The sequence below is a fragment of the Argopecten irradians genome, chromosome 15 (assembly GCF_041381155.1).
Source record: "Argopecten irradians isolate NY chromosome 15, Ai_NY, whole genome shotgun sequence".
Taxonomy (NCBI): Eukaryota; Metazoa; Mollusca; class Bivalvia; order Pectinida; family Pectinidae; genus Argopecten; species Argopecten irradians.
This window is the reverse complement of record NC_091148.1, coordinates 16,975,418-16,997,893: the sequence shown is the minus strand read 5'-3', so window position 1 is coordinate 16,997,893 and position 22,476 is coordinate 16,975,418. Positions and strand designations below refer to the sequence as shown.

General features: G+C 33.0%; 1 protein-coding gene across 3 annotated transcripts in view; it reads right to left on the bottom strand.

Moving 5' to 3' along the window:
- LOC138308510 (substance-P receptor-like) overlaps positions 1-19,208 on the bottom strand; it is a 51,953-nt gene extending 32,745 nt beyond the window's left edge. The window contains exon 1 of one of the 3 annotated variants that reach the window (XM_069249522.1): positions 19,082-19,208. The gene's annotated coding sequence lies outside the window, so the exon portion shown is untranslated. Of the gene's footprint in view, positions 1-2,444; positions 2,604-18,696; positions 19,006-19,081 lie in introns of those variants that run through there. The other 2 variants (XM_069249521.1, XM_069249523.1) reach the window with 2 other exon arrangements.
- Positions 19,209-22,476: the final 3,268 nt, after the last annotated feature.

Genomic DNA, 22,476 nt, shown 5'->3' with positions numbered 1-22,476 from the left:
ATACCAAATTAAAGATAAATTATCTGGCTGTCGATTGAGAGTATTTCTATTATTATATCCTATACGGTTGGTTAATAATCATACTTTTTCTGAAATTGGGTAGTGTTATATGGCCGGCCGAGTTATAGACCTTGACCCAGTATTATACTTATACTTAATATGACGCCTGGGGCTGTATTGCATGGCTACCAATGAAATAAAGCATCTCGAGTCACCGCGTAAACAAAACTACTATTTTCTCGTTACGATTTTAATTTTTTTTTTCAGAAACTAGTCTGGGTTTACTTTGAAAGACACAAACAGCAGGATTTGCGTTGAAAATATCACGCATTTTTCAGGTATGGAGAATTGACTTGTAGTCGCGTTTTTTTCCGACTTTTTTTTTTTTAAATGGCGGAAAATCATAGTAGTGAAATTGCAATAAAACGTCGAGGTATGAGAGAAGAATACTCTTTCATACGTGGATGACAAAATGTTGTAAAACCCTGAAAAATATTGGATCACAAAATGTTTTAAAACCTCGGTTTTACAATATTTTGTGACCCTTGGGTAAAATATCTCTATTTTGTATATCCACATAAGAAAGAGTCTTATAATCAACACATTTAAACGTTATTTTCTACAAAACAAGTAACGTTTTAAGGTGTTGAGTATAAGCATAGATGATTTGATATGCATCCTATGTATGTAAGTGAAATTTTAATCATCTCGATTTCCTAAGATCACTTCACTGTGTTTACATTCGCTTGTCACTATTACTATATATACATATATAAATTAAATAAGCAAAAGTTTTTTAGAGATAACTGTCATCCCAACAAGACCATTATGGCGTCATTAATGTTGACATGAAAGTGTCAATTAATACTCCTCATAACGACTTTGACATCTTATATTTTGAAGACAATCAATTCATTATGCATTAGCGTGTATTATGAATATTGTCTGCAGAAGTTTTTTTTTTTATATAAAACGTTACATAATCGAGATTTTAATTAAATTTGAAACCTTAATTGGCAGACGCAGACTTGTGAATATGCATTTGTATGAGATTAGTTATTTAAGCACTGATGACACTATTTTCTAACTTCATCGGGGTATGAAGAAATTTTGTTTGTAAAATGTGTGTTTCCGCGTAGCGGATTCTCACAAAAGTTTGCAAACAAAATGTGTGACGTCATGACTATGTTTGAATTAGGCGCCATTTTCGGATCTATTTCTTCAAAGAGGTAGGAGAAAAAACATCGGCCAATCAGAAAGTCGAATTTAGTATGAAAACAGAGAACAAAAAAGTGTTTATATGTATCAATAAGAGATTTAACAATGTCTATTGCAAAAAACCCACATAACACACAAAGCCAAAGAATAAAAACATACTTCTATGGATCCATCCCTTTAAGAATAGAGTCTTAGTATAGAACGGGTCGAATCTATTAATGGTTGACAATCTATAACACATGTTCAACAATAACATACGTTATACACAATCGTGTATGATGTATATAACTCCGTTATATCTATGGAGATCTTTTTGAAACAGATATTAGAATATGAACACAACAACTGTTTTCTAAAATGAGCGTAGCCGATGGAAGGAGCGCCTGGTGAAATCAAACAGGAAGATTGCCTGTTTGTTCAGCTTGACCTAGCAAACATTCGTAAAGATGTGTTCCTAGTTTGTTCTCGAAACACGAAATATATGTTTGATGAGTACGCAGGAATGGGAAATACACATACTAGAAAAGTATTTCCTACATTCCTGATATGTACTTACATCTATATAGAATATAACACGAGTGATTATTTCATATGTAATTCTCAGAAAATGATCGAAAATCATAGTATAAGTTTATCTCGAAGATCGAATCTTTTCGAATATTTCCGTAGGGAAACTTATTTGATAAAATAAGTTGCGTTACATACATGTCTTTTACTGCATTCGTCCTTTTTTCGCCACACATTTTCAATTCTAGACGTCACATCATTGTATAAGCAGATGTACGTCGAAACATGTCATATTAGAAGATTGCAAATCATAATATCAACTGGAAATATTTGTAGAACAAAGGTTACCGCTGTCTCGATATCAAATCGGGATTGGATGGGACGCGAGGAAATGGACATATGTATTCGATATACACATAACTTTTTGAGTGGCGCAACATAGAAAATGATCAGTACCGAAACCATAAGTATGCTTCATCAGTAGACACTATATAAAATTATCTTAGTATTTTATTATGTCAACTTGATTGCAGTATTAAAAACAACTTTTCATGACTATTTAAGACGTTGACGGATTAAAATACATTTAATATTTTTCATGATCAAAGTTCTGTCTTCTCACAGGAGCAATTTTATCAAAAGCTTTTTAAATGACGCGTTCATTAAAAATAGAATATTTAACCTTTTGATCGTGACGTAAAATAATTCAAAGTACTTACTAATTTTCAGCGTAGACATGATGCTAATGGACACAATTAACGCTCCATGTGGCCGGTGCCATTTTTTTTTAAACATCCAAAGCACTTGACGATCATTTTAAATGAGGACAATTAGTTCCATTGGGTATTTATACTAAAATTTCAAAAGACGAAAGGTGCATGGACGGGGTAAGTACATTTTTATCTCTGTTAGAAACCGCTGTTTGCATCAAGCCATGCTGTGATGACGCTCCATCCCTTTGGCAGTGATCCTCACTTCAAGATAAATGGCATCGGAATGCCAGTATCGAACGATCCCCATCCTTCATTTCGGAACTTCCGGTGACGCATTAAACTTCCAACCGGAGACCATTCCGGACATTATCTGTTGTTGTCAACATAAATCAATACACTTGTCCCGGACAGTGTATTGGTCACTTATTATCAATCAATGTACAAACATCGTACCAGGTCGCGTGAGCACGCGCGCGAGCTAAAAATATTCCCCTAGTGAATTTGCCAATGAAAACAGTATACGGAGGTACATAAATGTATACTGAGAAAGTGGACCTTCAAGAGAAAGTGTAAGCTATTTAAACAATGATGGATTGGTATGGGCACTAAGGGATGTTTATAAATTTATGTAAACTAGTGTATTATGGACATTTTAGCGGCTCTTCCATTAGGTTTTATTACCAACGTAATGTACACTATAAATAAAGAAAAACATAACGTATACGTAGGCTGTTTATTTACCTTAGTTAAGCGTTGTTAGTTTGATATCCAGTATTTTCAGATACTTTGTATTTGGGAAAAAGACATTAAAGTGATTTTGACGAAGTAAAGGAAAGTTCAAAGATGATTAAAAGCCCATTAATCCGTGTAAGTTTTCGCGATTTCACTGATTTTACAGATACATAATTTACCTAAACGATACACGTTAATGAAACATCCGTGACTATGTAATTTTTAAGCTCTACGGAGTACAAAGATCTACATCTATTTTATTTATATATCCTGTTTTTGACCTGATTTGAGTTTTAACTGAATTGACCTATGTTTTTGTTAGAGATAATATCTGATGTTATTTATGTACTTTATTTGCTCCATTTGATAAATATTCTATTTGCTATGGACATTTTATAACATATCAAAGTTATGACATTCATCTGTGGAGTATGGGTCTGTCATACGAGCTAACACCATGAGAAGAAGAGTAAGAGGAGGAGGGTGACGACGAGGGCAGGTTCTTTCAAATGTAGGAAAGAGATATTCCTCCCGAGGTGTCGTTAATTCTGTAAAACCATAAGATCTGTCAAGATTTTAACCTAGTTCAGCGACCTTTAGGTCAGGGTCAGAATATTGCCTTCCTTTACACACACAGTACTGTGGACCCACCTTCTTTCGCGGCTTAATTTCGCGATTTGTATTTCTAAGTTTATCTCCGCGAATTCACTTCAAAATCGTACGCTAATAAAATTTCGTTTACAGTATATGAAAGAAAAATATCTGTCTTTTATTTTATTTATTGATAAAAAACATGTTTGCTGGACACATGTCATTATCTCACATATCTTCCATTGTACGACACGTCTGTCCTGTGCAATAAATCTGTGCATGTTAATAAAGAGTTTTATATTCTTATCCAGGTGTTCGGTCTTAGATTACACCATATTGATGACGTCACGATTATGCATCGGATGCTAGGTAACTGTTAGGCATTCTTACCCAGGTACTTGTGTAATAAAATAACACAGGCATGTTGTTCTAATTCTTTATTTATTTTACGATGATTGGAAACAGTCTTATGACCACTAGATGTTGTCCTTGACACATATGAAATGCATTATATACAAGACAACACGTGAAAATAAACACACACTCTCTCCATCGCACAAACATTCCATAACAACGAACGGAGGCAATCAGAGAAATTAAAATAGGAAAAAAAATATGGAAGGAAAGCAAAGGGGATTGTAGTATAAAGTTATTACTAAATATATATTAAATCCAGTTATATTTCCCCATACATGCCTATCTAACATACAATTATATAGAGACAAGAAAATATGGAAGATAAGCAAGAGGGGTTCGGTGTGTAAAGAAATGAATTAAGCCTAAATATGTATTAAAACAGGTATTTTACCATGTACAAATTTATATAAATGCATGGAAACACGCGAGAAATGTAATTCTAAGGATATTATAATTTTGTTGTTTACCTTTTCACGCAAATTCCAACCCCATGGTGTACATGTACATATACAATGTAGTTATATATTATTTGTGTAGTTGTGTAATGCGTTAGCACAATGCCACGAAAAACAATTCCATTTAAATAACATTTTGAATAGTGACTACGCTTTAGTAACAATGTGTATTCAATACATGTGTACTTCCGGTGCGTAAAAACCAATTATCTAATTATCAATAATAAGTCAAAATACAAAGTACAAAATAGCACCACTTCCAACACGTGTCCACGCGCTCGCGTGTGTACGTGCTTTACGTTCACCACATATTTCGGGGTAAGCGTTATCGGGGAAACCTAATATACAAGTGCAATTAATAATTATGCTAATTAGGGATCGTAGTGGTTGTTTGTATGGATAGTAAATCTTGTATAGATTTTCAAAGGGCCATATTACATTACTTAAAGACAAATATGTAAGTACTGCCATAGTACATACATTTCTACTTTTGTAAAGAGAGTTTATGAGTAGCCGTCAATGGCAATAATGTGTTATCGCGTGTTTAGGCCCGCTACCTTTCTGAAACTAAAAGGTAAAGGTTCTTATAAACAATAATAACATCTGAAAATCCATACCGATGGCCTAAGATGAGGTTAACATATCAAACAAATGCAAGATTGACTGCTAAATTACGACGACAGGAAAAATAAGACGACCTGCGATATGAAAACCAATATTTGATATATTTAACTTAAATTGTTAAGATGGCGGTTTCGGAAAGGTAGTGGGCTTTTAAGCATTTGTCTATTCTTCAAATATGCCAATTAATTTATCTAATTAATAAAATAAAAAAAATCCAAGGTGTTAATTAAAAACTTGTAGCGTTAAAGCAAAAAGATTAAGATGATACAAGTATGCGAACATCCGGGATCCATTTTTGATTTCATGGCACGTGTCGCAGAGCAAGGTGTTATATAACTTTGTTGTATAATTTCCGGGTCAGTTACACAAACATTGATAAGGTATATCGTATAGAAAAAAACGTGTTTATTTTAGGGTAAATTAAGATCTTGATAGACTGAGGTGGCTCGTTGGTAATTGGGTTTACGTAGTATTAAAATCCTGGGTCATTTAAGGACGTCTTCCCATGTATGTAGTGCTTTGTGTGTTTGTTTCGTGGTAATTCTACGTCACTTTGCAATATTGGAGAGGTTTTCCCATTTTATAGTGCTTGCTATCTCATTGAATAGTAATAGTTTATAATGTATTTCCTCCATAGGTAATGTTGTGTAACATTATATCCCATTATTGTTGCCAGATTAAGATAGATTTATGCCTTGATAAATAAGTTTATACTGTTAAACATATCCTATATTGCTGTATTATTGGGGAGCTGAATGATAAATCTTTCTCCTAGCCCTTGTCAGGTACTGATCGATGGTCGATGGTTTTTTTCCCGTGTACTCCACCTTTTCTCCGCAAACTAACCTGACAACGCCTTTAATTGAACCGAGCCCGAGGAACTATTAATTATTTCGTAAGTGTATTCAGGATACAATAAATGTAACGGAAAATCTACGTTGGATACGTATCTAATACAAACGTTTGTAAGGAATATGAATTTTCAGTGAAACATAAATCATTGTTTACCCCCATCCTTAATTACTGACTTATCTCACTCAGATATCATGGGTTTACTACCATAGTTCACTGCAGTACATAACCTACATATTTTTAATACCTTGGTTTTGTGGCAGAGGTTTGATAAACCCCACTCATGCTTTTTTTTTTTTTTTTTTTTTTTTACAAAGTGTCCCCTTTATTTCATATAAATAATGCACTGCCATTTCATACAAATCCTTTTTAATGCTTATGTGACAATATGGATGATGTATAAAGACATAATTTAGTGCTGGATGAATGGTATACTATATAGTCGTTAATATTCACGGATGATTAAAATCTGTTATTTAAAAAAACTCCCATTAATATCCATAAATAAAATGGGAAAAATGACAACTTCTATAAACCGTATATCATATAACTGTTAGAAATTTGACAAATACACCAACATTTCACCTAACGTATAAGTTGCAAAGAGGTGATCGTAACAATATTTAACGACTTTACAGTAGCAACATATCTTGGCTAGCCGGTCGTCGGTGTAATGTGTCAATTTGTTAACATAAAAATGAAAGCATAATCGATAAAAAAACAGAAAACACCATCTCTCGTTTCTTGGTAAGGACATATGTTACAACAACACGTCAGACTGATAATAGTCATTGGCATCTTAATGTGTAATGAATCGGTTCTTGTTTACGCCTCAATGCACGTGCGAGGAACGCGAGCGGTAATTAACGTGCCATGTGGTCAGTACTCATTACTGATTGATTAAGTGGTTTGACTCGTGTACAATGAGGTTTAAGGTCAAGAATATGTACTGGTGTAGTAGCGTAAATCTCGTTTCCTTAACTCAATCACCCCTAACTATTTACTATGAACTGTTCCAACTTTTAAAATGGAAGAATTCAAATATGTCCTTAGGGATGAATGACTTGATTAAGATACGTTTCATGTAGGGAAGGGGATAAGTTCGTTAGAATTTTTCTTATTTTGATTGATAGAAAAGGGGATATATAGTTAGAATAATGATAATAAGGTCATCTAAATATATCAATTGGAATACTTATGTTCTGGCTTATATGTTTTAACCAGAAAAAAAGTTAAAAAAAGATGTTTTACAATATTGGTGATAAATGAAGAGCAGCGATATTCAGACATATATATTTATCCCCAATATAAAACTTTGCTGGCTAAAGTCTTGATTAACAAGGTATTATGTCATAAAAAACGCTTGCATACGTTCAAACAGAAATTGTATTATTATACCAAGCCCTAACCTATGCCCAAGATGCAAGTCAAATAAGGTTGCATTTCCAATGGTATAATATTGTGCACGCTCTTTATTTTAAAACCAAATACTTTCAAATGAGCAGAGATTACTTGGAAAAATCAAACTTAATCATATAATCTGTAGGTACCGTAAACATTTCACATGTAGCGAAAGTCATTTAAAGAAAAGATAAATAGAACACCAAACGTTAGTGTCAGATAGTAATTTAGTGTATAAACGCGTTTACAAGTGGAATACTTTCCGACCACTTAAAGCCAACTTAAGTGGGTTACTATCAATCTAAGATATCTGATGGAGTGTATCTTTAACACATTGCCTCGTTGAAAAAGAAACCAAGTTTCAATTGTCGCCTGTGTAATTCAGATAGCACTACGTCAGCAGTGTTATTAAAAGGTCATGATGAAACAGTCCACTTAAAATATTCCTAAGACAATTTCATCTTAATACGTGTTAAAATCATAATATGTAATTTCGAAAAATGAAATTTACCACGTAGATACTAACAACTATACTTTAGAAAATGTAAATCCAGAATGTTGTCGAAACGTTATCTTGATGTGATTATTTTAACTTCCTATTAACAATCATCTATGGACATGCCAGATTTAGAAGGTCAATGAACCCGGGAGAAAAAGAAACCTACCAGCATTCAGCACTTGCCAACTGCCTCGAATGTGATTCGGTATCGACCAAAAGGTAGACGGCTTGTGGCAATATGTAGGGACATCTTAACTACTTGTTCATTCTAGCCCACAACAAACACATATTTTGTTAGACATCTATAATATACTTCAAATGGTATCAAAATGGTATTGGTTAGAATAACCGGCTGCGACAGTATCGTATAACTTCGATTTTATGGTGCTAACCCCTAAAAAAGGAGGTTTAATGGCCTCATTTAACGGGGTTTTTCTTTATTTTGGAAAGTTTCATCAATTGAAATGGTATGAATGTGATTGAATGCAATAGAACCACTCTTTTGTTAAATGAAATATTGTAAACCATTTTATGACGATAACAGCGATTTATTTTCTCCATCGTTTTGGCATTAAATATAAGTTTAATTGAGTTGCAATTAAAAAAAAAAACATCTGCTTTATGATGATGACTAGTTAATTTGTAGAAAATCTACATACTATGTGTAGTTTGTGCAATGCATTGATGGCATTAGTGATAATAATAGAAAGTAAAGCCAACCATCAACGGTGCAGTTGATTATCGTTTGGTGAAATCGATTGGCACATATAAAATTATGCCGAACAAAGAGTTATACGGAATATTGACGCAACATTGGTGACCAAAATAATGAACTGTAAATTCATTTCTGTAACTAAAACTTACTTTCAAAGGCTTACACCTATAATTAAACTCACATTACTTGTCCAATGCAAAAGGTGTTCGTTAATACGGATAGGGAATAGAAATGATCTCGTCTGCCCTGGCATGATCATAACGCTCTAAGACACATACGTTATAGAATCAATCACATCAGCCACCATTATGATCTCGTACTGACATCGCTGTGATATACTCAATATCGAGCCCTAATGTCCCTGTCATAATCAGTGGACGTGACCGTGGGATGCCCCGTCGACAGTTATTCTAATAGTTCTCGAATGTATTAATTTACTGTTATAATACACTAGTCATTATCACGCCAAGTTTTTAATAACACTGATATTGCAAATATGATATTATGGTGTTACACTGATAATTTTACATTAAGTATCCAGTTGTTATTTATCCCAGAGTAATGAAAGAGGACCGTTTTTTTCCGATCGCAAAGCATTGTGATATCGCTTGTATGATATTTCCAACTGTATGTGCATGTGCTATGCCTATGAGAGATACAATGTTATTCAATTTCATTGATAAAGACAACGTGAAAGAAATTGCACAACAGGTATTGATTTTATATGTCTTCTTCCTATAATATTCTTCCTATAATACATGTAGTTTGATTAGCCAAATTCATCATGATTTTAAAATCAAAACAAACGGGATCGCCATCAATTAATACTGGCTATATAAAGACAGGGACTTGTAATAACTTGAGGAGTTTTTTTTAAAATATTTTTGTTTTCATTGTTTTTGTTGTTGTTTTTGTGTGTGTGTGTGGGGGGGGGGGGGGGGGGGCTTTTGTTTGTAAGTTATTTTTATAACATTTCAAATACTCTCTCAATCAATGAAACTATTGTAAATGAACAATAGTCTGAATCAATACCAGAGCAGGAAATGTTGCAGAATTAGATAAAGAAATCAATAGTGATGCAATGATTGGTTTTATTCAATAAGACAATTTATTTGTTTAAACTTAAGCAAAGTCGCAACCTTTATGTGTTTATGATATTAAGATGTATGTGCTTAAATCCTCAACACTATTTGTATATGGATAAATGGCGAATTTTATTGTTTTATTACATGAACACCAAGCCCATGGAGGAGTACTTACTTACAACTTGCCATAACCGACGCATGTAATATAGTGTATATACCTTTTAACGGTAGCGATTTATTTTATCTTACTATAAAACATGTTTATGGAGCTATATATAAAACTATTAGCGTTTATGAACAAATCGAACATCAGACTCAAAACGATTATAGTGAAGACACACTGAGGCAGATATTATGGAGAATATAAACTTTGTTTTTATAATAATGTAATAATGTAAATTTGTGCTGATTTGATTCAATAGAGAAAGCTTTATCTGTGGTAAATGAATGAAGACAACTGAAATTACTTGTTATGAATGAAAAATAATAGGAACTTAAGTAAAAAAAATAATGGGGAGAGAACAATAATTGCATATGTTTTTTATGTATGTTGAATAATTTACTCAATATATTATTTTAATTAATATAACGGGGAAAAATAAATCTGACAGGTGTGAATTGTTTTATTGGGAAAAGATAATACAAACAGACAGGATAATTAAGAAGGTGCAAGGTTTAGGATGCTAAAAAATGTAAAAAATGAAAAAAAAACCCACTGGCCTACGGTCAGTATCTAGCATGCTCTACATGGGATTCGAACTCAATACCCGGAGGTAGCAGGCTTATGGTATTATGTAAGTACACATCGTAACCGATGGGACAACGCGGCCTCTACAGATAAGAGGAATAATTGTTATACGAAAGCACCTCTGTTCTACCGATGGCAAAGACAGTATGTGTTACATATTATGGAAATATTATAGTTTAGAAAATTGACTTAATGTACAATTTAGAAAATGGATATTTATTAATATACTTGTACATGAAGTTATATATAGCCTTAGGCATCAGGTCGCAGTGACCAGACAGTTATTTAACAGAACAGATATAACAATCAATATTGAATTATTTAAGCATAATATGGAAATGTTAAAATTTAGAAAAAATGACTTTATGTACAATTAATGAAATGGATATTTATGAATACACTTGTACATGAAGTTATACATAGTCTACGGCATCAGGTCGCAGTGACCAGACAGTTATTTAACAGAACAGATATAGGATTGTATATATACCTTGTAGCTTTAGGAATACATGCAATGTTGAAGTCATCACGTTTTGATGTAACTAAGAATAACACTATGATTAACATTGATGTTTAGATGTTTAAACTGAACATGTAGGTCTATTTAAAGGTCATCAAACCACACATAGTAAGTCACTCCACCTCAGTGGTCGACGAGTACTGGGACTCTACCGCATTACTCATTAAACACGATGAACCTTCAATGCTGCATTTGACTTCTAATCTACACTTCGCTATCAACAATTCCGTCTTTGCATATTACACAGTTAGCTCCCTTGCGGGTAGGTATCGATTGTTACGTCATTATTTTGTGAGCGCAATTCACGTCGTTTTCTCCGAAACGTATGACGTTACGCTACCAAACACATGACGTCACAATCAATACCTACCCGCAAGTGCAGATAAATCTGGAATATGCAAATTCGGAATACAGACAATATCAACTTTTAAAGACACACAGAAATATAAAGAATTAAGAACATTCACAGATGATATGTTATTATAGCCGTTATCATTAGCTTCAATATTTGTTAATATTCACATAGTTTATCGTTATACCCCATTAACTTATATTTACACTTGCTAGGCTTGGTCACTATACGCTAATACTAGCCGATTTTGTTTACCATAACTGCATGGTAACATTGAACTTTGAACTTGCGTATGAAAATGTTCTGTGCAACGTAAAAGGACTACTTTTTTTAAAAGAAACACATGGCTTTGTTTACATTTTGACGCAACATTACGTGTATATTGTTGTTTTTCATAGAATTTTGGAAAAATGTAAACGATATATACATGTTTTATATTTATATATGATTCAAACAATTTTTGAATTAACAATTGTATAAAGAAACGGAAAAATATCCCGACCGGGGCGACGTGCTTTCATTTTTGTTAAAAATGATGGTTGTCAAATGTAAACATTACCTCTGTGCCTATGTTCGTCCTACGATCGAGTCTTTGGGATGGAAGGGCGTGAGACCCTCTGATAGAGGTCAGTTATAAACATATCCTCTTGTCTTTGTTCTTTGAGAATTTAATCATGTGTATTATAAAACATGCACCGCTAATAATCCACGTGTTGACAGTTACGCGTCACCACAAATACATTGTACATATCCATCGAACACAAGTGAATTTGTTTCATCTATCGATGGCGATATGGATCTAAGCGTAGATTATATAATCACATGGCTCCCAAGGATGTAATATCGTCAAGTCTGACGACATCTCAAACACATTGAGCTACTTGAAAATCGTTGTTTTGCCAACTTCGGCAAACTCAAGTGTGTAAGCGTGCGTCAGCTTCGCCTCGCTGCACAATAACGGCCACCGAGTTCACACATGTGGCCGTGTACAAATTCTTTATGTTATTACGCTATATATTAACTTTTAGCAAAATTGAATATATATTTAAAGTTCTGATCTGATTAAATAAAATTATCTCTGAAATTTACTTTGTTTGTCATGTTTATTTTACACTAAAATATTGAACTTTTTTGTCTCCGCGGATGAATAATTCTACCTTACGTGAAGCGTCATCATTCGCTGTTCAATTGAGTAAGCTCCTCCCACTTTTGACCGACTTTTATTGAATAATTACGTCACTTTCAAATGACGATTTTATTGCATAAAATATAAATATAAAGTCGTGTGAGTGTAAATATAGGGATTGGATTTCGTTTTTATGTTAACCATGCTTGTATGGAGCAATTCCTCTAAGAATATATTCAATATGGGGCGCTAACGCGCCCCATAGAATATATTCTTAGAGGAATTGCTCCATACAAGCATGGTTAACATAAAAACGAAATCCAATCCCTATATATATCTCTTCAAGACAATTATTTATTGATAAACATCTACATTAAATATTTGACAATGAGTAAAATCATTATACATGTGAATGAATCAGCTCATCGGGAAAATCATCATGCTTAATGCTAAATAAGTAGCATCAATCGTCGATTAGAAGATAACTACATTTTTGTCGGTAATAGTGTTATAACTATTAAGTAATAGATAATTACCAAATGCTCTATATATGTAATAACATAAATGCGTCAATACGTTTTAGGGTTATATATTTGAAGTCGCCTAATGATGAAGTGCAAGGATGCACAATGCACGTGCATATAGTTAAACAGGTGCTAACGTGGTGGCGCATAATTGCTTTATCGTCTGCCAGTTAGATAATGTTATCTAGGAGGGATGGACGACTGGAGGGCCTATCTGCGTAATTAATGTACGAACTGAAGCACCTAGACAGTTGTGTAACTCATTCTCTGACGGATACTGGGTTTATATGCAAGTAAATGGACAGGAGTTATGTGTTTTGTAAATCATATTCGATTTCGAACGTTATTTTAGATTTCAGACGTCCTGAACGAACGCTTTAAATATATTTCAACCATTGTATAAAATCCACCTTCTTATTAAGACGATTTTTCTATGGTTCCGAACGACCAACACCATGCAACCTGTGTGTAATGATCACTTACTGATCAAGACCACGTTTTATGGTCCCGAATGACCAACGTCAACACAATTCAACCTGCATATAAAGATCGCCTGCTTAATAAGATCACTTTTCTATTGTCCCGAACGAATAACACAATTCAACCTGTGTTTAACGATCACTCGCTTAATAAGACCACTTTTTATGATACCAAAAGACCAATTTCAGCATTATGCACAGGCCAACATACTTTATAAATCGTTTTCCCACTGTTACTTGGATGGGATTTATATACATATCTGACTGTATTTGTATTACATTTTTAATAAAGGTTTTTTGCATACATGTTCAATTCAATTGCACATATATATTGATAGGATTTCCAGTGTGTGTCTTGTTAAGTACTCCAGTAACATATGGACCCACTTATCTACCTCTTAGCTTTAATAGGGTAGCAATGAATTAGTTAAATACTTCTCTGACAAGTATATGTTATGTGTGTAGTAAAGAAACAAACAACATAAGCAAGCGGCGTCAGTTGCACAAAAGCTGAAGACTGTTATGGTTTTCTGCATATCATGGTCTAAATATTTGCTCATTTCAATATTTTGTACGAATTGTAAGCCACATAAACAACAGATCCACACATGTATACTGTGCATGGAATCATTATATTTCGTGGGGTTTGATTTTCGTGTTTTTCGTTTCCAGTTTCACTTTCTAAGCCGCGTACACTACAGACCCAAACAGGTATACTGTGAAATCATTGTTTTCGTAGAGGTTTATTTTTTGTAGATTTCATTTCTAGATTCACTTTCTATGCAGCCATGCTAAGCTGGAATACCTGCATAATATACAAAAACCAAATAAATAATTAGGTCAGCGTTCATTTAACAGCCAGGGTCATGTAATAACAGTATCAGGTGTATGTAGTGTGTCAATTATGTGCGTATGTATATCAAATAAACACTCATTTAAATTCCTGCATTCATAAAAATGTCTGTCATCACCTAATATGACGTCATGTCCTGTTGACCTTAAACGCAATCTGAACAGAGGTTTTTCTGATCAGCTATATCACCTAATATCTATTGAAGTATTATCTTGTGCTCTAAACGTAATAAAACGAGAGCAAGATATTTACGTAAGTTACGAGAATATCTTTTTATCGCAGAAAGTTCCTCCATAATACTCTATATATAAACGAAATTATATCACAAGAAGTTTGAAAGTGTGTATATCGCGAAAAAAATAACTTTCCGAAATGTTTAGCTGTGCTAATTGCGAAATTTAACACTCGCAAATATCTCAACAAATGCAGTATCGACATTAATTCTATAATTGAGGAAACGCAAGAATGTTAATATACATTTGAACAAAGAAAAATCAAAACCTTGAACCTTCTATGTCTGAATTCCAACAAAAAACAACATAATTTCCCAACACGAATCATAATAAACTTAAGTAATGAGTCTGTGATATAGTTTTTTTATATTTTAAATGTTTTTGCTAAAATATGTATTTCCATACCTACGTCAGCGTGTCAGATAAGCTTGACATGAAAACACATTTGTTTGTGTTGCGTACGGCCAATTCAAACGCATTAAGGAACAAAGTTGAAACGATGACTGATAATGACAAGCATTTTAAGATAAGATAGCTATAAAAAGATGGTAAATGTTATATGATGAGGCTGATAATATAGATATTAAAGTTATATCACGTAACAGATGTTTAGCTTGCTTATCATTATCGTATTTCTTTTGAGTATACAAATTTTGTTTATTATTTTTCTCCAATTTCTTGCGCTAAACTTTTTGGTTTTAGTTTTCATAGAAAATACAATACAAAATATCTTGAATAAGTAATTGCTATTTTAACCAACACCAGCTACTTGTGGGAGTTTGCCGACGGCTTGTGTTATTTTTTATTGTAGTATTGCCGTGGTTTCCTGATGGAAGTCTTCGATAATTTTCGTCATTAATTTAACTCTATACATGACAGAGCTTGACGATATCATAAGACAACAAATCGCATTTGTTAAAAGCACTAAAAGCAATAAAAAATAAACTAGAGCATAAATGATACCCATCATTTGAGCAATAATTGGTATTTAATAGTGTATATATATATATATGTCTAATTAACACAAAAAGTAATTTAAAGTTATTTATTTTGCTTTCGGTGCATGTGCAATCAGTACTGCATTCCATATAGGACATAGTGCATCATATTTTTTTCGGGATGCAATTAATTATTTCTTTTTATATTTTTATCGTGAAGTAAAATTAGAAGCGCAAACTTTTCAATGGTTGTGATGATGTAAAATAAGAAACTTTTGTAACCGAAGAAAAATACTAAATCGTCTGCTCATGTTTTTAACAGTGAAAAAATACTGTTTGTTAGCGGTGGAACATCTTTAAGCTAATGTGCCTTGCATATAAACATAAGTGCAAATGCACCTTAAGATCACTCGCAAGCTGTTTTTCGTTGTTTGTTTACATTAAGCGATAAAAATCATATTTTATTTGAAAGTGACAGTTGATAAACATTATTTTCTAGCTGTATTAGTCTTAAATTAGTTGATATACATCAACTTTAAAATGAATCTGGACAAAAAAATCTGCGATAAACATCAAATGGAGATGCTGCAAACTCACTTTTTATCATTAAATTTACATTATATTCGTCTTTATCAAAATGAAAGGAAAACGCCACATCTATGATTATCTATACATTTTGTAAGAAGCCTCCAATACAAGGATGTCGACACGCATTGTGGGAGAAATGATATTTTAAGTAATTCATAAAACGGTCAAAACATTTCTATAACATTCTCATGGTAGGTACAGGTATAGCATGTGGTTTTGTTATTCTCGGTGGGAAGGTGCTGTGATATCAGCGACTCTCTTATCTGATCGAGATGATTTTATCAGTCACGTGATACTATACTGTCCGTAGTGTAAAAAATAGGCGAAATACCAACAGATGGCGAAGAAAACAATGTACCAAACAACTTTATCAATATGTGTTTAAGTGATACGGGCAGGAAGGTTATCGTTAATAAATGATATCCCTATTTCTTTTCATCAGGTTATGAACTTACAAAACAAATTAGGATACAACTCCGCCTTGTCAACTCCCACTGCTTACGACTAAATTCCTGAAAATTTAATTCATTCGATTTGTATCACAAGTCCTTCTAGATATTTTGAAGGAATCAAGAATTTTGATATAAGTGTCTGTATTACTTGTTGAAGATTCACAGTTTGCTAACAGTTTTTTCTCGCACCTCTTTAGAACATCAATTTCATATGCATTTTCCAGACAAAATGATGTACGTTTTAATGTACAATTCCGTTGATTTATCAAACGATGATGTTTTCCAAATCATTACGTAAAGTCAATGTCTTTATTGTGACGTCATCATAATGTATCATCATAATGTCGGTATTTTCTACCATTATCAGATTTTTACCACAAATGTATGAACAAATTATAAAACAATGGTCAATCAGAAAGCCATATTTAATATAAAAGAAAGAAAGATATTATTTTCTTTGAAACAGAAGCATGGATTTGATAAATTCAGAGTTATTCATTCAGAAAAAAACCATGACAAGCGTATGGATAAGTCTTGAATAAATACACAGGACTCGTTCACGTAACACATTTGAACTATGAAAATAGTATTCAACTGAAATAATCATTACAGAACCATTAGGCGCAGTTTAACATAAAGTGAAATGGTTTGTTTCTTATTATAAAGCAAAATACGGGATGCTCTTTCACTTCACATACAATATGATAATATATATACAAATGTAGATGCATGTATGAACAGCTGGTACGTTACTTGAAATTGTCGAGTTAGGTGTTATGTAGTTTGTAATATTACATTATGACATTTCAAATGCTAATATAGTGTTCCTTATATATTAAATGCTTACAATTAGATGATTCAAAAATATTCTCTTATAAACACTTTAAGTGGCCAGGCTGTTATACATGTCATGAGAGACGTTTCTTTATTCTTTTCATTATTTTATTTCATTTTCCCCATGCAGGAAAACCCGTATTTCTACGAAGCATTAAACACCACCAAGGCGGTGAGTGTTGTTCGGTTAATGATTCCTTTCATATGGTGGGTTAGTTTATATTACATAATATTTACCTAATGTCGCTTCTGGAGATCAAAAACAAATTCATAATTTTAAAAATTTAAAAATCATTCATACATAAAACCACGATTAAATTATCAGATTTAATACCGGAATACATAATGAGAAAATCACATTTCCCATGACAATCACGTTTCTAGCTTACAATCGCTATTTTTTCTCTTTTTTTTTCATGTTGTGAAGCACCATCACATGCTATTTTAAATGCAATGCAGGTAAGACCGTTAATTATTCTGCTTAGTGTTCGGTATAAATAAGCCAGTTTTTTGGTTGTAAAGCTTTCAGTATCATTTACTAGGGGAGGTAATCTTGCACAGCCTACATCACTGTATCCCTCTCTTTTCTTTATTTAATTTTAGTGTGTTTTTATTTTTCATTCAGTATGAATAATTGTATTAATGGTAACCTTGAATGCCCTTGAGAAATTATAATTTGAAAAAAAAATTAGATTTGTATGATTGTTTGTGTGTGATTGTTGATGCTATATATATATACCATGTAGGTTTTGAAAAATATGAAATTAAAAAGGCATCTTACACAATCTTTCGCCTGCATATTTCTTTTTCTCTTAAAGATGCGTTATTTTTTCCATGTTTGTTGTAACAATCCGTTCCCTCATGCACTTCCATAATTCTGAGGGCCTCCTAAATACTAATTGTTCAATTATTTTTTTATTCACTCTCTGATTCTATCATTTTAGTCGTTCATTCTCTTTGATGACGTAAGTCTCAAATTAAATAATATCACGAGTCTTTTAAACTGTTCATTATGCTATCCTATTCTGCATTAATTGTCTCGTACATTATGAGCGTAATGACATGTTGTAGGTGAAAATGACATAAGGTTTGCTCACACAATAACAGCTACCTATCTGCATGGTTATGCAAGTTTGTAAATATGTAAAACAGAATAGAACAATCAACGCGATTTGCAATTTACATTTTAAACTTTTCAAGTAATGAATATCACAATGCAATACAGAAAATGAAATCTTACCTGTGCGAATTGTATATCCTGGAAAGGGAACGATAAGACAAACGATTGTATAAAGTTTCCTTCTATACTACACAAGCAAGTGGGTAGCACGTTAAACCCCAACAAATCTGTTATAAATGCTGCAAAGTTGCTGAATGAGATGAAGTGTGTATCTGTTTAAGTTAACTGGAGACTAGAACTCTCCCGCTTAAACTGAGATAATTCACGGCGTTAATTAAAGCCCGCGTGATTGAGGAAGTAGATGTTTATACTCCGTCTCCCTGTGTAAATGCAGATTCACACTTTATCAAATGAAAGACGGAGAAAACCAAAATTGTGTGATTCGTCGGTATGTAATGGTCCTTTTCTTCAAATTCACACCTGGAAGAAAACGTTTTGTTCATACCTTGAAGTAGATTAGGATTTCCTTCCATTCTGCATGTAGTCATTCGCCATCTTTGAAAGTCACGACCGCAAAGGTGTTGATTGTTATAAAATGCACGTCTTCCCTTTACCTGATAATGTTGGTCTTGAGTAGAAAATATTTTTAGAAGTCTCGTCATTGCATACGTTATTGAAATTTACACGTGAAAATGATATCATTCATATCAAGTTATAGAAACCAATCAACTGAATGATTTACCATAAACCACAGCGTTAACACAGTGTTATTATCTATTAACATAACAGATGAATAAATATTTAGATATTTTGAACCTAAATTTCAATCTGGATTTCCAAATTTATACCATTCTAACCTAGGGATATCATCTGTCAGAAAATTGTTTCCCTTTGAAATAGCAGCCAACAAGTAGCTGAGTCAAAATGCTCAATTACATATGGATCATTTCAAGATCTATTTTTCATTTAGTTGGTTGTTTCTTTATAGACCCAAGCACGATGATAGTCGTTTATACCCGATACACCCGGTATGGTGTAATCCGGTAATTTATCCATGAGTGAAAGTATGAGTGAACTTTGTGTATTCTAACTAAATGACCTGATTGTTCTGTGTATATCCCCTTTGATTGTCGAGTCGAGCGATGTACAGATGTACCACAGTTGGAAATAAGTAATTGTGAGTGCTATGCCATTTGCATTTCGTACAAAAGTTCATATTTCCGGTTTCTATTGTTAAATTTGTTAACATGTAAATAATGCTTTTTCTTTCATACCTACGGGTGTAATACTGGCTGGTCTAGGGCAATACACTCATGCCGCCTGAGGCTGTATTGCATGGCTACCCATGCAGTAAAGCCTCGTGACGTCACGAGGTCAACAAAATTTCTATTTCCTCGGTAAAATTTTAACATTTTTTTTCACAAACTTGACTGGTTTTACTATAAAAGATGCAAAGAACAGATTTTTTGTTGAAAATATCAGTAATTTTTCATGTATGAAAAATTGACTTTCAGCCGTTGATTTCTTCGAATTTATTTCAAAATAGCGGGATATTATAGTTGTACTCTTTCATAAATGGATATGAAGGATAGGGATATTCTACCCTCGGGATCACAAAATGTTGCAAAACCGTCGGCAAGCCTTGGGTTTTACTACATTTTGTGACCCTCGGGTAGAATATCCCTATCCTTCATATCCACTTATGAAAGAGACTTATAAGATTGTCGCAGAATCTACGTTTAACTACAATCGTATCCTATTGTTTACATGTAAGTGTATGAACTTGAAATAGTTTACTAGTGACTGATATGGCGACAAACACTTGTTACCTCAACATACGAACTATAAGCGAACTTATTTATGCGTTTAAATTTGGGTAAATCAGGGAAAATAACGAATCGCCATAAATTTATCACCATGAAAACAAATTCATAGATATGCACATACAATGATGATAGGATGACGGGAAGACGTTTATAAAAGAGCTATAGGAGTGTGGCGCCAGCCGGGCTCGAACCCGCGACCCCGGAATTACTGATCCGCAGCTCTACCGACTGATCTTAAGGGAAATTACCTCTAAGACGAACCTAGAAGTAGACTATATTACAATTTACAATAAAAAACTAAACTACTCCATGTTGAATAGATCGCCAGGATAGTGTGCAGTGCGTTCATGTACCCCTCTTCGATAAAGGTTGTGGGTACTTCTAAAGCATTGTTACAGTTAGAGGTGATATATCATTTTCCAGTTCATTGTTCCGCTTAGGTAAGGTTGAATAATTACGTGGTTTAAAATGTGAATTTGATGAATTTGGATCAAGCTATTCGTCATCAGATCCGTCGACTTGTCTTCATTGCTTTGATCTGTCGTAAGTTAGAAATAAATCTGCCATTTTGACTTGAACATCACTCATTAGCTCTATGATTACAAAACGTGTATGAATCACTCGGTTTAATTAGTGACATTGTGTCCTATATCCTACTGTCAATATCCAAAACTATGTTACGACTTGGTACAAAACCGGTAATGGCTCGCCAGTATAGTTACATCTATTTAATTCGAAATAAGATATATTGAAATACTGCTTAATTTGATTTTGTTTTATATAATGACATATATCCATATGTCCCTAGCTATATTGACATCTAGGTAATTTAAAGGGATTTCCAAATCCCTTAGGTTTCAAAATAACCGGGTTCCACTTTTGTACATTTTGTATTGAATTGAGATCATATATATTTGGCCCTCATTAAAAAACGATATAAAACAAATGTAAAGGGTACATCTCTGAACATTTGGTCTTTAAAAGTTCAATATTAAAGGATTACACTATTGAAAAATTTTGGAACAGATACAATCCATCAACATCATCAAAATTATGAGAACATGTAGAAGAAAACATAGATTTTGTTTGAATATGTACTTATCGAGTGATCGCATATTGCCATTATCTTCACATCATATCTATTGATTTTGAAATTATCGATATATGAAAGTAATACTTTATACAGATAAGCAGCAAGCTGTTGTTAGATTACGACCACAATGGGTTTCCCAGCTGTCAGACTTTTGATGTGTTGATTAAGTTAGTATGTGATTATATTACCAAATATGTTTTTTTCAACCAAACATTGAAGGATAAACGTGAATAGACTCTTTATGATAATGACAAATCTTCATAGTATATATAATATAATAAAAATTAATCCTTTTATTCAGAAAACCTCTTCGAAATTTCAAATTCTGTGAGGGACTTTCTATCGCTCTGTTGTCTTACCATTAAGCTTTAGTTACCTCTCCGCTTATGTAGGTTTTCACCGAACGCAATTTCAGCTATGTTTAAAATAGCTCAATTCAGAAATAGTGCCAATGATATGATGGAGATTTTGCATTCAGTGTTACTGTAAACCAACTTTTTTTCGCGATGACTTTATATCACGTTTTCACGTCTAATTTAATTTTGAGTTAAAAAGCTGTATTATACTAGTATTTGATACTCCAAATACGCGAAAATAAATCACACACGAAAAAAAGTTGGTTAACAGTCTTTATTCTTATCGAAATTTAAGAAATGAAAAAAAAATCAGACTTCCATTTTTATTTCAAATTTTTTTTATTGATAATGCAAGAAATATAAACAGATTTATAATATAAATCATCATTTTTTTTAAGTATTAACAATTGGGTTGGATAACAGGCAAAGCTTATATAAATTCTTTCCTTTTACTCAGACTTTCATCAATAGACAAAACCTGATATGTCTATAAACAGAAAATGGATAATATCTTCTCTTTTACAATATTGTCCTTCATACAATATGTTATACTTGTGAGCGTATCTATTTTGAAATTTAATTGACAGTCAGTCAAAAATTAATAGGATGATTAACGACACGACAA